This window comes from Scyliorhinus torazame, chromosome 3 (genome assembly GCF_047496885.1).
Source record: "Scyliorhinus torazame isolate Kashiwa2021f chromosome 3, sScyTor2.1, whole genome shotgun sequence".
Taxonomy (NCBI): Eukaryota; Metazoa; Chordata; class Chondrichthyes; order Carcharhiniformes; family Scyliorhinidae; genus Scyliorhinus; species Scyliorhinus torazame.
Window position 1 is genome coordinate 215187888 of NC_092709.1, and position 12491 is coordinate 215200378.

Sequence of the window (12491 nt, forward strand, 5' to 3'; positions counted from 1 at the left end):
CTCATGACAGCAACTACAGGAGGGAACAGGTGTGCTGCCCCTGCCAACTCAGCATTTTGCGACAAACATTAAAGTCAACCCCTCTGAATTGTACAAAATGATCCAAAAAGAATACATATCTTATGCAAAGTAATGAAAAGGAATTTAACTTATTCTGTCACCTTGAAACTGTGCTGTTTTGTCAAAATTGTTTTACAAATGCAGATTGGTTTTTGAGCAGCTAGTTTTTCATGCTGTTCATCAGCTTTTTTGAGTTTAGTAGATTAGGATGTATCAATTTGACAAAGAACAAAACAAGAGGATGTCTCGATCGTTCATGGTGTAAATTTAATAGCAATTCTCCAATACAATAAAACTATGATTGAGTCTGAAGCAAATCTTTTATATTTTTGTTGGTATGCTGTCGTATTTTACAGACTTTTATATCTTTTTTACTTGCACGGTGCTGTAATTTTAATTAAATGGTTTCAGCCATAACAAAAAGAAAGAAAATAACTATCTCTAACTACTTATGTTACAGTCAGTAGCAAAAATGGTTCCTTATGCTGATTACAGTTGCCAACATAAAGGAGTCAAATGGTTAGCATACTAATTGAAATATTATTCATAAATGAATATTGCACTCATAAATGTATATCATTATACACTTTGGTGGATGTCGTTTCATTTACAAAGTGCAGATCAACTGAAGGTATGTTATTAAAGCAAATTCTCTGCTGTCCCGATATGACTGAGATTAACAATTGCAATGGAAGCATGTCGCAGGTTAAACACGTGTCCTTCAATTCTAGCAGACTTCCACCAAACACATGTAGATTTTTCATTTTGCATAATTTCAGTAACCTCACAAATTCTCTTGAGATCGTATCTGAAAAAACAAGAATGTTAGAAAGCTCAGAGCAGAATAGGAAGGTACCCATCAGCAGAGCCACATTCATTCATGAGAACAGAGATGCATTTATCTTGTTGTGGGCTTAAATACCAGCTTTTTCCTCTCTCTTTCATTCTTTTCTGAAGCTTTGATGTAGATTATAAAGGAGCCAAAAATCAAGCAAATTACCTGAAGACTGAAACATTTTTTTGTCCTAAGTCTTGAGTGCAGAGCAAGTCATTTTTCTTCTCGACTTGCCTAGCTCTGTTTCATCTCTAAGTCGGGATGACAGCAGCGATGATGGAAAGATGGGACAGCTGGCTGAAGTCCCACAGCAGCTGAAGGGTGCAGGGTCCAGATCTTCCTTTTCAGAACATTTTAGCTGCAGAAAATTCACACCAGTCTTAAAGGGGGGGTGGGGAAAACCTGTTGCTATATCTTCATAGGGCCATGTCCATATATGTAGTCAAAATTACACCTTCTTACTTTGTCCTCTGGAATTTTAAACATATATTTGTGCATATGCTGTACGAGTGACTAGCCTATTAGAAACATTGAAAAACTAAAGTACTGGGATGCAATTTAACAGAAATGAAACAGAGTCGCGTTTTGGGCACGTTTACTGGGGTGTTTCCCGGTGCTTGCAGTGCCGAGAATGACCCCGCCATTAAACAGGACTCTGCTTAATGTTTGTGCATTGCCGAGGAATGCCCCGCTGAGGCCGCAATTAGGCTCATTTCCTGCACAATTGAGATCAACTCATCAGTGCAGTGCCCCGATCTCTGGAACCTGGAACTCCACCGTGGCCTCTGGACACCCCAATGCCCAACTTACTAATTAGGATGTCATTGAGCCCACCGCAATCCACTTCATAAGGACATGGCACCCCCCAGGCCCGATCCCCGGCACAGGAAAAATGCCACCTGGGCACTTTGGCACTGCCAGCCTGGCACCCTGGCAGTGCCAACTGGGCATCCTGGCACTGCCATGATGGCATCCAGGTCGAACTGCCATGGGGCCCAGGTGGCGTCAGATGTGCTAGGGTATCACCCTGCCCTGATCCCAACCCACCTGGGGGCCCCGATCGCCAGGGAGAGCCATCCCAAGTGCCGATACGCCTGGTCCACGTTTGTGGAAACCAGAGCCAAATGGTGCCTGGTCGGGGTCTCTGAGATGAGGCTGTTAGGTCCCCTGCCTTGGGTAACTCTGGCACAAACTTATTTAAGTGAGCTTAACTGCCCACTTAAATATGTAAATCTGGATCCTGCCCTCAGATAGTGATGCCTTGCGAGATCTTGCAAGGCGTAACGAGCACCGTAAATTTCATGAGAGGCCTCTCATGAGATTTACCAGCCTTGTCATCTCCTGAGTCGGGCACAACGAGGCCGTTAGATAGCGCCCTGAGATTATGTAATTCATATCAGCCTCGTGAAAAAGACATGTGCGCTAGGATTTTTATTTTGAAAACCTATGGCTCTTTCAGCAATTTCTAATGGTAAATTCAGCTTTAGTCCAATGAAAGGATTTGCAAACAAGGTCATCAGGGAAAGGGTAGTTGGAGATTTGCAGACTAAGGTTTAGAAGAGATTTGTTTGATGGAGCATGAATGGTATTGCCTCAAAAATGCTGGGGCACTTGTCATGATATGTATATTGACTGGGATGCAAAGAGTTAACAATTTAATGATAATGCTTCTTACCACTAGAGGACACCACAGAATAGTCATATATGTATCATGTGACTTCTGGGATTCTGGGTAGAAGATGGTTCGGCATAAGAGAGATCAGTTGTGTATTTAAGAGTTCTGTAATTTGTTAAGGGCCAGGGTTTAGAGAACCCCAAAGTGTATCATGGAATTCACCTGACCCACAACTTTTAATAAATTGTGGTATGGGGAGCACACGGCCCACTCTACAGGTGTGGTACAGCAGAAATGGAAAAGTATTTTTTAAAGCAAAACAATGTTTATTCTATGAACTCAAGTTAACCTTTTAAAACATACAGTGAACATCTTAGCAACCATCAATTCAAATGTAACCCCCAAAGAATACAACACTAAGTAATCCTTAAGCTGTCCTTTTAACATCCATAAGACTTTTTAAAAAACGGTAAACAGAAGCACATCAGGTTAAAGTCACTGCTGAGAGCAGTTATTAGTTTTAAATCACCAGGATCGATTTACAGTCTTTAGATTACAAAGAGAAAGACTGATATACCTGCTGGCTGTCACTGCAACTATCCAGCTCTGAAAACTAAACTAAAACGCACCCTGCAGCAAACAGCCTAAAACAAAAGTAAAAAGCTGACAGACAGCCCAGCTCCACCCACTCTCTGACATCACTGCAGTAGTAAACAACCATTTCTTAAAGGTACTCTCACTACAGATACGTATATACACACCCATTTATAAACACCCATTTCTTAAAGTTACTCTCACATGACAAGTTAGAGATAGCATTGTCTTAATTCAGTAACTTTATACTTTAGGAATACATACAAATCTTATTTAGTAATGTTAATACATTAGTTTTGTTCGTTAACAAAGCTTGTTGTTCTTTGTTCAACACTACACATCCAAGCCATCCAAGAAAAACAAAGCAGAGAACACCACAGTGTTGACTTATATCCCCACTAATTGTGTGACCATTGCCATCAGGGATTACATTGGGCATCTGGAATGTCTGGCTATTTCAATTTGTCATCATACAAGGGTCGTAGTCCCTTTACCTATGCAAATTGATTTCAATTTTAGTACAGAAACCATGCATGATCTATCTCATGTCTGCTGTCAGTTCAGCCAAAGAGGAACACAGCAATTAAGCTTTGCGGAGTCAGGAGCAGCAGGAGTGCTACTCTGGGATTTGCAAAAGAAGCTGGGTGGGGGAGCCAAACCTGATAAGGCAGGGATATATAGCCACTAATAACAGAAATGGCACCCATTTGATGGTTAAGGCCAACATTGTAATAATCCCACAAACAAAATGAAAATAAACAAACACACAATTTAAAAGTGGCTCCCTTGCAAAGTTACCTGGACATTGATTCCGGGACTAGTTACTCTTCCACCAGACTTTCTGACCTTTTCGGCGAACAGGCACTCAAGGTACAATTTTACAATTTTAGGCTGGAATTCACCAACCTTTGGGATTCTCTTTTCCCACTGACAGGGCAGCCCCGTCTGTGACATTCCCGGCAGCATGGGGTGGGAAATCTTATTGACAGGTAGCGGAAGGACAGAATCCCACCGCCAGCGAACATCGTACTGCCGGGAAACACACGACTGGGGACCAGAGAATCCCAACCTTAATGAAGGAATATTAACCCTTGAAAGAGCCTGCATCAAAGCCCATGGGTGTGTGTGGTAGCATGCATTAGGGGTCATGTGGGACTGTGAAGCCGTGATGTCATTGGCTGATGAATCCCGGGTCCTGGTTGGCTATTGATCTCTAGCTCCGCCCTGAAGTCGGAGTATAAGAACCAGGAGTTCTCCCCGGCAGGCCAGTCTGTTGCTGAACTGCGGGGAACAAGTCACGCTTAATAAAGCCTCATCGACTTCATCTCTATTCGTCTCTCGTGAGTCTTTGTGCGCTACAATTTATTAAGCGTGCTTAAAGGACTATGGAGCTCAGGATCGTCCCGGAATGCCTGAGGATCAGCCCCCACGCAGTGAACTCAGCAGCAGTTTTCAAACACTGGCAGACTTGTTTCGAAGCCTACCTCAGAACGGCCCCCGGCCGGGTCACAGAAGACCAGAAACTACAGGTCCTGCACTCGAGGGTAAGCCCGGAAATTTACCCTCTCATAGAAGACGCAGAGGATTTCCAGACGGCGTTCGCAGCACTAAAGAGCATCTATGTTCGCCCAGTGAACCAGATCTACGCACGCTACCAACTCGCAATGAGACGGCAAAGTCCCGGAGAATCGCTAGACGAATTCTACGCCGCGCTGCTAATTTTGGGACGGGCCTGCAACTGCCCGCCTGTAAACGCGATTGAACACACAGACATGTTAATTCACGATGCTTTTGTGGCAGGTATGAACTCTCCCCAAATCCGCCAAAGACTTTTAGAAAAAGAGTCGCTAGGACTCTCAGAGGCACGGGCCCTTGCAGCCTCCCTAGATGTGGCCGCGCGAAACGCCCGCGCCTACGGCCCCGACTGCGCGGCAGCCCCTTGGGCTCCGTGGACCCCCGTCGCGAAAAACCCCGCCCCCGCCCCCCACAGGCTTGCGCGGTTCAGACGCCAAGTCGTCCCAGGGGGGCCCACTGCTATTTCTGCGGCCAGGCGAAACACCCCCGGCAGCGCTGCCCGGCCCGCGCAGCGATTTGCAAGAGCTGTGGGAAAAAGGGCCATTTCGCGGCTGTGTGCCGGTCCCGGGGGGTCGCCGCTGTCCCCGGAGAAGAAGGAGTCCTGCGCGTTTCAAACGCTCCCCAACTCCCCCAGTGCCCCATGTGCGACCCGCAGGCGCAGCCATTTTGGGTCCCGGCCACCGCTGTCCCCATAGAAGAAGGAGTCCTGCGCGTTTCAAACGCTCCTCAACCCCCCCAGCGCCCCATGTGCGACCCGCAGGCGCAGCCATTTTGGGTCCTGGCCACCACGAGGGGAGGAGGGGCGCCGCCATCTTGGGACCCCCCAGCCCTGTGCGACGCATGGGGGCGGCCATTTTGTCCATCCCCGCCGCCATCTTGGGACCCCCCAGCCATGTGCGATGCATGGGGGTGGCCATTTTGTTCACCCCCGCCGCCATCTTGGACGGCAACAATGGACCCCAGCATCGATGGCTCCATGGGGTTCGAGGAAGACGCTGAAGCACTACGACCACGTCTGGCCTCAATGACGCTGGACCAAGCACGGCCCCGGATGCTCCAGACGACGACAACAACGGTGCTGATCAACGGGCACGAGACACCATGCCTGGTCGACTCCGGGAGCACAGAAAGCTTCATCCACCCCGACACGGTAAGACGCTGTTTTTTGACCATCCGTCCCAGTGCGCAAAAGATTTCCCTAGCTGGAGGATCCCACTCCGTACAGATCAAAGGCTTCTGCATAGTGACCCTAACGGTGCAAGGGAGGGAGTTTAAAAACTACAGGCTCTACGTCCTTCCCCAACTCTGCGCGCCCACATTACTGGGATTAGACTTCCAGTGCAATCTGCAGAGCCTAACTTTCCAATTCGGCGGCCCAATACCCCCACTCACTATCTGCGGCCTCACAACCCTCAAGGTTAAGCCCCCATCCTTGTTTGCAAACCTCACCCCAGATTGCAAACCCGTCGCCACTAGGAGCAGACGGTACAGCGCCCAGGACCGGACATTCATTCGGTCCGAAGTCCAGCGGCTACTGAAGGAAGGCATAATCCAGGCCAGCAATAGTCCCTGGAGAGCACAGGTGGTAGTAGTAAAGACAGGGGAGAAACAAAGGATGGTCATAGGCAATAGCCAGACCATCAACAGGTACACACAGCTAGATGCGTACCCTCTCCCCCGCATATCCGACATGGTCAATCGGATTGCCCAATATAAGGTCTTCTCCACCGTGGACCTCAAGTCCGCCTACCATCAGCTCCCCATCCGCCCAAGTGACCGCAAGTGCACAGCCTTCGAGACAGACGGGCGATTATACCACTTCCTAAGGGTCCCATTTGGCGTCACAAACGGGGTCTCGGTCTTCCAACGAGAGATGGACCGAATGGTTGATCAACACGGGTTGCAGGCCACGTTCCCGTATCTCGACAACGTAACCACCTGCGGCCACGATCAGCAGGACCACGACGCCAACCTCCAAAAATTCCTCCAGACCGCTAAAGCCTTGAACCTCACATACAACGAGGACAAGTGCGGTTTTAGCACAAACCGGCTAGCCATCTTGGGATATGTAGTGCGCAATGGGATAATAGGCCCCGACCCCGAACGTATGCGCCCCCTCATGGAATTTCCCCTCCCTCACTGCTCCAAAGCCCTAAAACGCTGCCTGGGGTTCTTTTCATATTATGCCCAGTGGGTCCCCCAGTACGCAGACAAGGCCCGCCCCCTAATACAGACCACGACCTTCCCCCTGTCGACAGAGGCTTGCCAGGCCTTCAGCCGCATCAAAGCAGATATCGCAAAGGCCACGATGCGCGCCATCGACGAGTCCCTCCCCTTCCAGGTCGAGAGCGACGCCTCCGATGTAGCTCTAGCGGCCACCCTTAACCAAGCGGGCAGACCCGTGGCCTTTTTCTCCCGAACCCTCCACGCCTCAGAAATCCGCCACTCCTCAGTGGCAAAGGAAGCCCAAGCCATAGTGGAAGCTGTGCGACATTGGAGGCATTACCTGGCCGGCAGGAGATTCTCCTCACTGACCAGCGGTCAGTAGCCTTCATGTTCGATAATGCACAGCGGGGCAAAATTAAAAATGACAAGATCTTAAGGTGGAGGATCGAGCTCTCCACCTTCAACTATGAGATCTTGTACCGTCCCGGAAAGCTGAACGAGCCGTCCGATGCCCTATCCCGCGGCACATGTGCCAACGCACAAATTAACCGTCTCCAAACCCTCCACGAGGACCTCTGCCACGCGGGGGTCACTCGGTTCTACCATTTTATAAAGTCTCGCAACCTCCGCTACTCCGTGGAGGAGGTCCGTACAGTCACAAGGAACTGCCACATCTGCGCAGAGTGCAAACCGCATTTTTTCAGGCCGGATAGTGCGCACCTGATCAAGGCCTCCCGTCCCTTTGAACGCCTCAGTCTGGATTTCAAAGGGCCCCTCCCCTCCACCGACCGCAACACATACTTCCTGAACGTGGTGGACGAGTACTCCCGTTTCCCCTTCGCCATCCCCTGCCCTGACATGACAGCGGCCACAGTCATTAAAGCCCTTAACACCATATTCACACTGTTCGGTTGCCCCGCATACGTCCATAGCGACAGGGGGTCCTCCTTCATGAGTGACGAGCTGCGCCAGTTCCTGCTCAGCAAGGGTATAGCCTCGAGCAGGACGACTAGCTACAACCCCCGGGGGAACGGGCAAGTAGAGAGGGAGAACGGCACGGTCTGGAAGACCGTCCTACTAGCCCTACGGTCCAGGGATCTCCCAGTTTCACGGTGGCAGGAGGTCCTCCCGGACGCTCTCCACTCCATCCGGTCGCTGCTGTGTACCACCACTAACCAAACGCCTCATGAACGCCTCCTTGTCTTCCCCAGGAAGTCCTCCTCTGGAACGTCGCTGCCGACCTGGCTGGCGGCCCCAGGACCCATCTTGCTCCGGAAACATGTGCGGGCGCACAAGTCGGACCCGTTGGTCGAGAGGGTTCACCTCCTCCACACGAACCCGCAGTACGCCTACGTGGAGTACCCCGACGGCCGACAGGACACGGTCTCCCTGCGAAATCTGGCGCCCGCCGGCAACACGCACACCCCCTCGACACCAATCACCCCCTCCCTGCCACCGGCGCACCCCGCGACCGCCCCCTTCCCGGGAGGATCGGTCCTCCTCCCAGGTCCGACCGGAAGTGACGCTGAAGCAGAAACCGTAAAGCTCCCGGAGACGACAACACTGGAACAAGCACCACCACCACCGGGGCTGAGGCGATCGACAAGGATGACCAGACCGCTCGACCGACTCGTGGCATCGGTGTAACACTAGAATGTTGTGGACTTTAACGAGAATTTTTTTTCCTTTTTCCCTCTTACGAATACTGTAAATAGTTCAAAACAAAAAACCCTGTACATAGCCCAGTGTAGGGCACTGTGATGACATGCAAAAGTTTTTTTTCCTCCCAGGACCAGCCTTGTAAACCCCTACCACCATGCGAAGCACCACCCCGCCAGGTTCATTTTTAACAAGGGGTGAATGTGGTAGTATGCATTAGGGGTCATGTGGGACTGTGAACCCGTGATGTCATTGGCTGACAGATCCCGGGTCCTGGTTGGCTGTTGATCTCTAGCTCCGCCCTGAAGGCGGAGTATAAGAACCAGGAGTTCTCCCCCGCAGGCCAGTCTGTTGCTGAACTGCGGGGAACAAGTCACGCTTAATAAAGCCTCATCGACTTCATCTCTATTCGTCTCTCGTGAGTCTTTGTGCGCTACAGTGTGTATTTTAATGAAATTTTAAGAGCAGTGCCAGTAACCAGCTTTGAAGAAAATCATCCCTGCACAGGTTGATTGCATTTCCTGGGCTACAGCTTGTCCGTAGATAGGAGCTAGCTATAATTCTTTACTGGATTCTGAAGGGAACAAATGATTGGCAGCATGGCATGTGCATTGAGGGTGGCACCTCAGTGTCTTTCCTTCAGTCACAAATCATTGCAGACAGTTAAGGAGAATGGCACTGGTCTATTAATTGGTTGGCTCAAGTTATATTAGTGGAGGTATGAATGCAGATTTTCAGAGTTGATGAGTCAAAGAGTCATAGGACGGGATTTACCAACCACCCCGCCGCGTGGCTTTCAGCGGCAGAGGCGGCCCGACACGGATCGGCACGGTCTTCCCATTGACTGCACTCCTTATCGCCGGAAAACCCGTGGGACCGGTATTTTCCGCCGGCATGAACAGCTGGAAATTCCCGCCTGTTAAGTTTTACTGCACAGCAAGAGGCTCTTCAGCCCTTTGTGCCTGTGCTAGCCCTCAAGCACCTATCTATTCTAATTCTATTTTCCAGCATTTCATCCAAAACCTGGTGTGCTATAGCATTTCAAGTGCTCATCTAAATACTTCTTAAATATTGTGAGGGTTACCACCTCTACTGCCCTTTCAGACAGTGAGTTCCAAATCCCGGGCATGATTCTCCGGCCTCATTACGCTCTCACTCAATCGAAACAAGGCCAGTGAATAGCGGGAGAGGCCAAAAATGAAAACCTCGCCAGGCGCCAATCAGTTTGCGATGGCGTGGCGAGAAACCAATTATCACTACTTAAGCTCAATTTCCATGTAATTAACGGGAGCCACCTCCTATCCCACGGTCTCCCATCATTCATCAGCCCCCCCCCCCCCCAGTAAGTGGTCATGTTGGAGCCGATTAGTATTCCCTTTTAAAAACGTGAACCTGGCGGAAGGGCTTCTGTGGGGAGCCGAGGAGGTGAGTAGCCATCTTTGCTCACAGGCAAAGAGCCCGGAGGTGCTGGGCTTGCCGCCCCAGTGCTCAGCGGGCGGTGGGGGAATCATGGCTGTGGGTGAGGGACCCTGTGCAGGGGTGGGCCACCATCAGAAGCGGGGGAGGTGTTCGGGGGGGTCAACCGCTCGCAGCAACACCATGCCATCCCTGGATCGTGTGCAACCTTTCAGGGGACATCACTTGTCCCTGCCCGTCTGGCCCATCGACCACCCATAACCTCCACCAACTGCCAAGGCCTCTGGCTGTGCAGCTGAAGGCGATTGCTAATAGAGAATTGGAAATCATAGTTAAGTGAGCACTTCACTCAACCCAAGATAATTTATGAACAAGATGAACTCATGGAAAGATAACTAATGAACTATAATACAAACGGTAATAATTGAATTCAGTGAATTCTCCTGGAGCTACTTCTAGTGCGACTGTCCTCTAGTATGATTTACTCCCAACTGCCGAATCTCTCGAGTCACCTGGTGGATCTCTATCACCACCTTCTGGTCGGAGGTTGAATTGCTACCTATATACATTGATATACATAGTGCCCAAAGGGTGTGTTAAACGTGCACAGCTTTGTGCTCGTTTGTCCAGCTTGATGTGCCAGAAGCCTTGTGACTTGCCCAACTTGCTGAAACATGTTGCTCCAGTCATCTCGCATGTTATTTCCTCCCTCTTCAGAATCCGGTCGTGCTCTCTCTTGAAGTTAACGTTCAGCAGGACTTTGGGGTCCATTCATATTCGTAGGTCAGTATTCCTCTTCTTGACGCACACCATAGAGTTAACCCAGTCTGTAGGAGGGCAGCACGGTGGCACAGTGGCAGCACTGCAGCCTCACGGTGCCAAGGTCCCAGGTTCGATCCTGGCTCTGGGTCACTGTCCGTGTGGAGTTTGCATATTCTCCCCATGTTTGCATGGGTTTCGCCCCCACAACCCAAAGATGTGCAAGGTAGGTGGATTGGCCACGCTAAATTGCCCCTTAATTGGAAAAAATGAATTAGGTACTCTAAATTCATTTATTTTTAAACCCAGTCTGTAGGTTCCTCCATGCATTTGATGACTCCTAGAGACGTCATTCTGCCTAACCCGGTCTTCAATTTGTCCATGAGCGGAGCAGGTACACGTCTCGGCCCGTGTACGACTGGCTTTGCATTCTCCTTCAATTGGATAGGGTACATGAATGGCAGAGTGCCAAAGACTTGAAATATCTCCAAAAAATGCTTTATGATGGATTCTATGGATGCATGTTGGCGGGCTGCCATGCTTTCTGCAGTGTACACCCGCTTAATGAACCCAAAGCACTTCACATGCTTCCACTCCTATGATCGATTCACGCTCTGTCTCCACTATGGAAAATGTAATTATACAAGTTCTGTTTTGGCAGTTACTTGCGAGCTCACATGCTCTTAACGTTGTGATCCGATGACCATTATAGTCCTTCAGTAGTACTGATCGCTGAATCATTTTCTGTTTATTTGTAAGCCCTTTTAACACTGACAAAGTGATAAGTTTCGCCTTCGCTCCCATGTCGGGCTTGCATTTGATTAGCATGCCATTAACCATCAGCAGAATCGTCCATCTATCTTCTGTGGTATTCGGATCTGCATCATTATAGTTGCAAAGGTGAGGAAAAATTGGCTGTTTTGGCTGTTCGGGCTACTCGTGTCCTGAGTCAAAATCATATCCACAACAGCCAAATCTTTGATGCATATCTCATTAATTAAGTTAACTGGTCCTGTTTGGTCCACAATTGGACGAGAGACACATCACCCAGCAAAGTGATTTGTTCTTCCACACTTGCAACACACCTTTCCAAATGCGGAACATTGCCATGGCAAATGTCGATTGTTGCATTGCTGGCAAAAAATGGCAGATCTGGTCAGGCGCTCAAAATGGCCTCCCAAACTGAGGCATGTTTCTTCTTTGACTGCGTCACAGTGCTTATTGTCGTCTTCGGTGTTCCGATGCACAAATTATCCAACGCGGCTGTAGATGGTACAACTCTGTTTTATTATCTTACACAATGACAACTACTAATTGCTGGCTTGGGTACGTGCTTCACCAGCTAATCTGTGGACCCAGCCCTTTCACTATCTTGATGAGGCACTCAGCACATGGTCTATGTCTGAGTGGCACGCTGTGAGCTCTGTGCTCTGAGCTATCTCCTGGTAGAATGAGCGGGAACTGTGGTGTTCCCTGTTTTATAGTGCGTGTGCTTTCACTGGTGATTGGCTGCGATGTTGTGTGTGTGCTGGTTGGTCCAACTACCTGTCCATCAGTGTGTGTGTGATTGCACCATGATATGCTGATGTGGATATCATGACACTTATGGCGCTGGCATCTTCTGCCACATTGGAGTCAAAATGTTTCTGATTGAGCCCGCTAATCTGCTGTGCAGCTAGCACGCAAGCATGATAAATATTGACAGTGTTTTCCAGTTGAAGCTCATCTTCCCTTAAAAGCCTCTTGCGAGCCTTGTCATTTGATATCCTGAACACTACAGGAAAATCACGGGAGGCTGGAGCACAGGGCGCC

The 12491-nt window shown here is 49.5% G+C and overlaps 1 long non-coding RNA gene across 1 annotated transcript; it reads right to left on the reverse strand.

Moving 5' to 3' along the window:
• Positions 1–309: 309 nt before the first annotated feature.
• On the reverse strand, positions 310–1166 carry LOC140409572 (uncharacterized). Its single transcript, XR_011940401.1, has 2 exons — positions 1061–1166; positions 310–868 (listed from the first exon to the last, which is right to left on the reverse strand). It is a non-coding gene; the product is annotated as an uncharacterized lncRNA (long non-coding RNA).
• Between the last annotated feature and the right edge of the window lie 11325 nt (positions 1167–12491).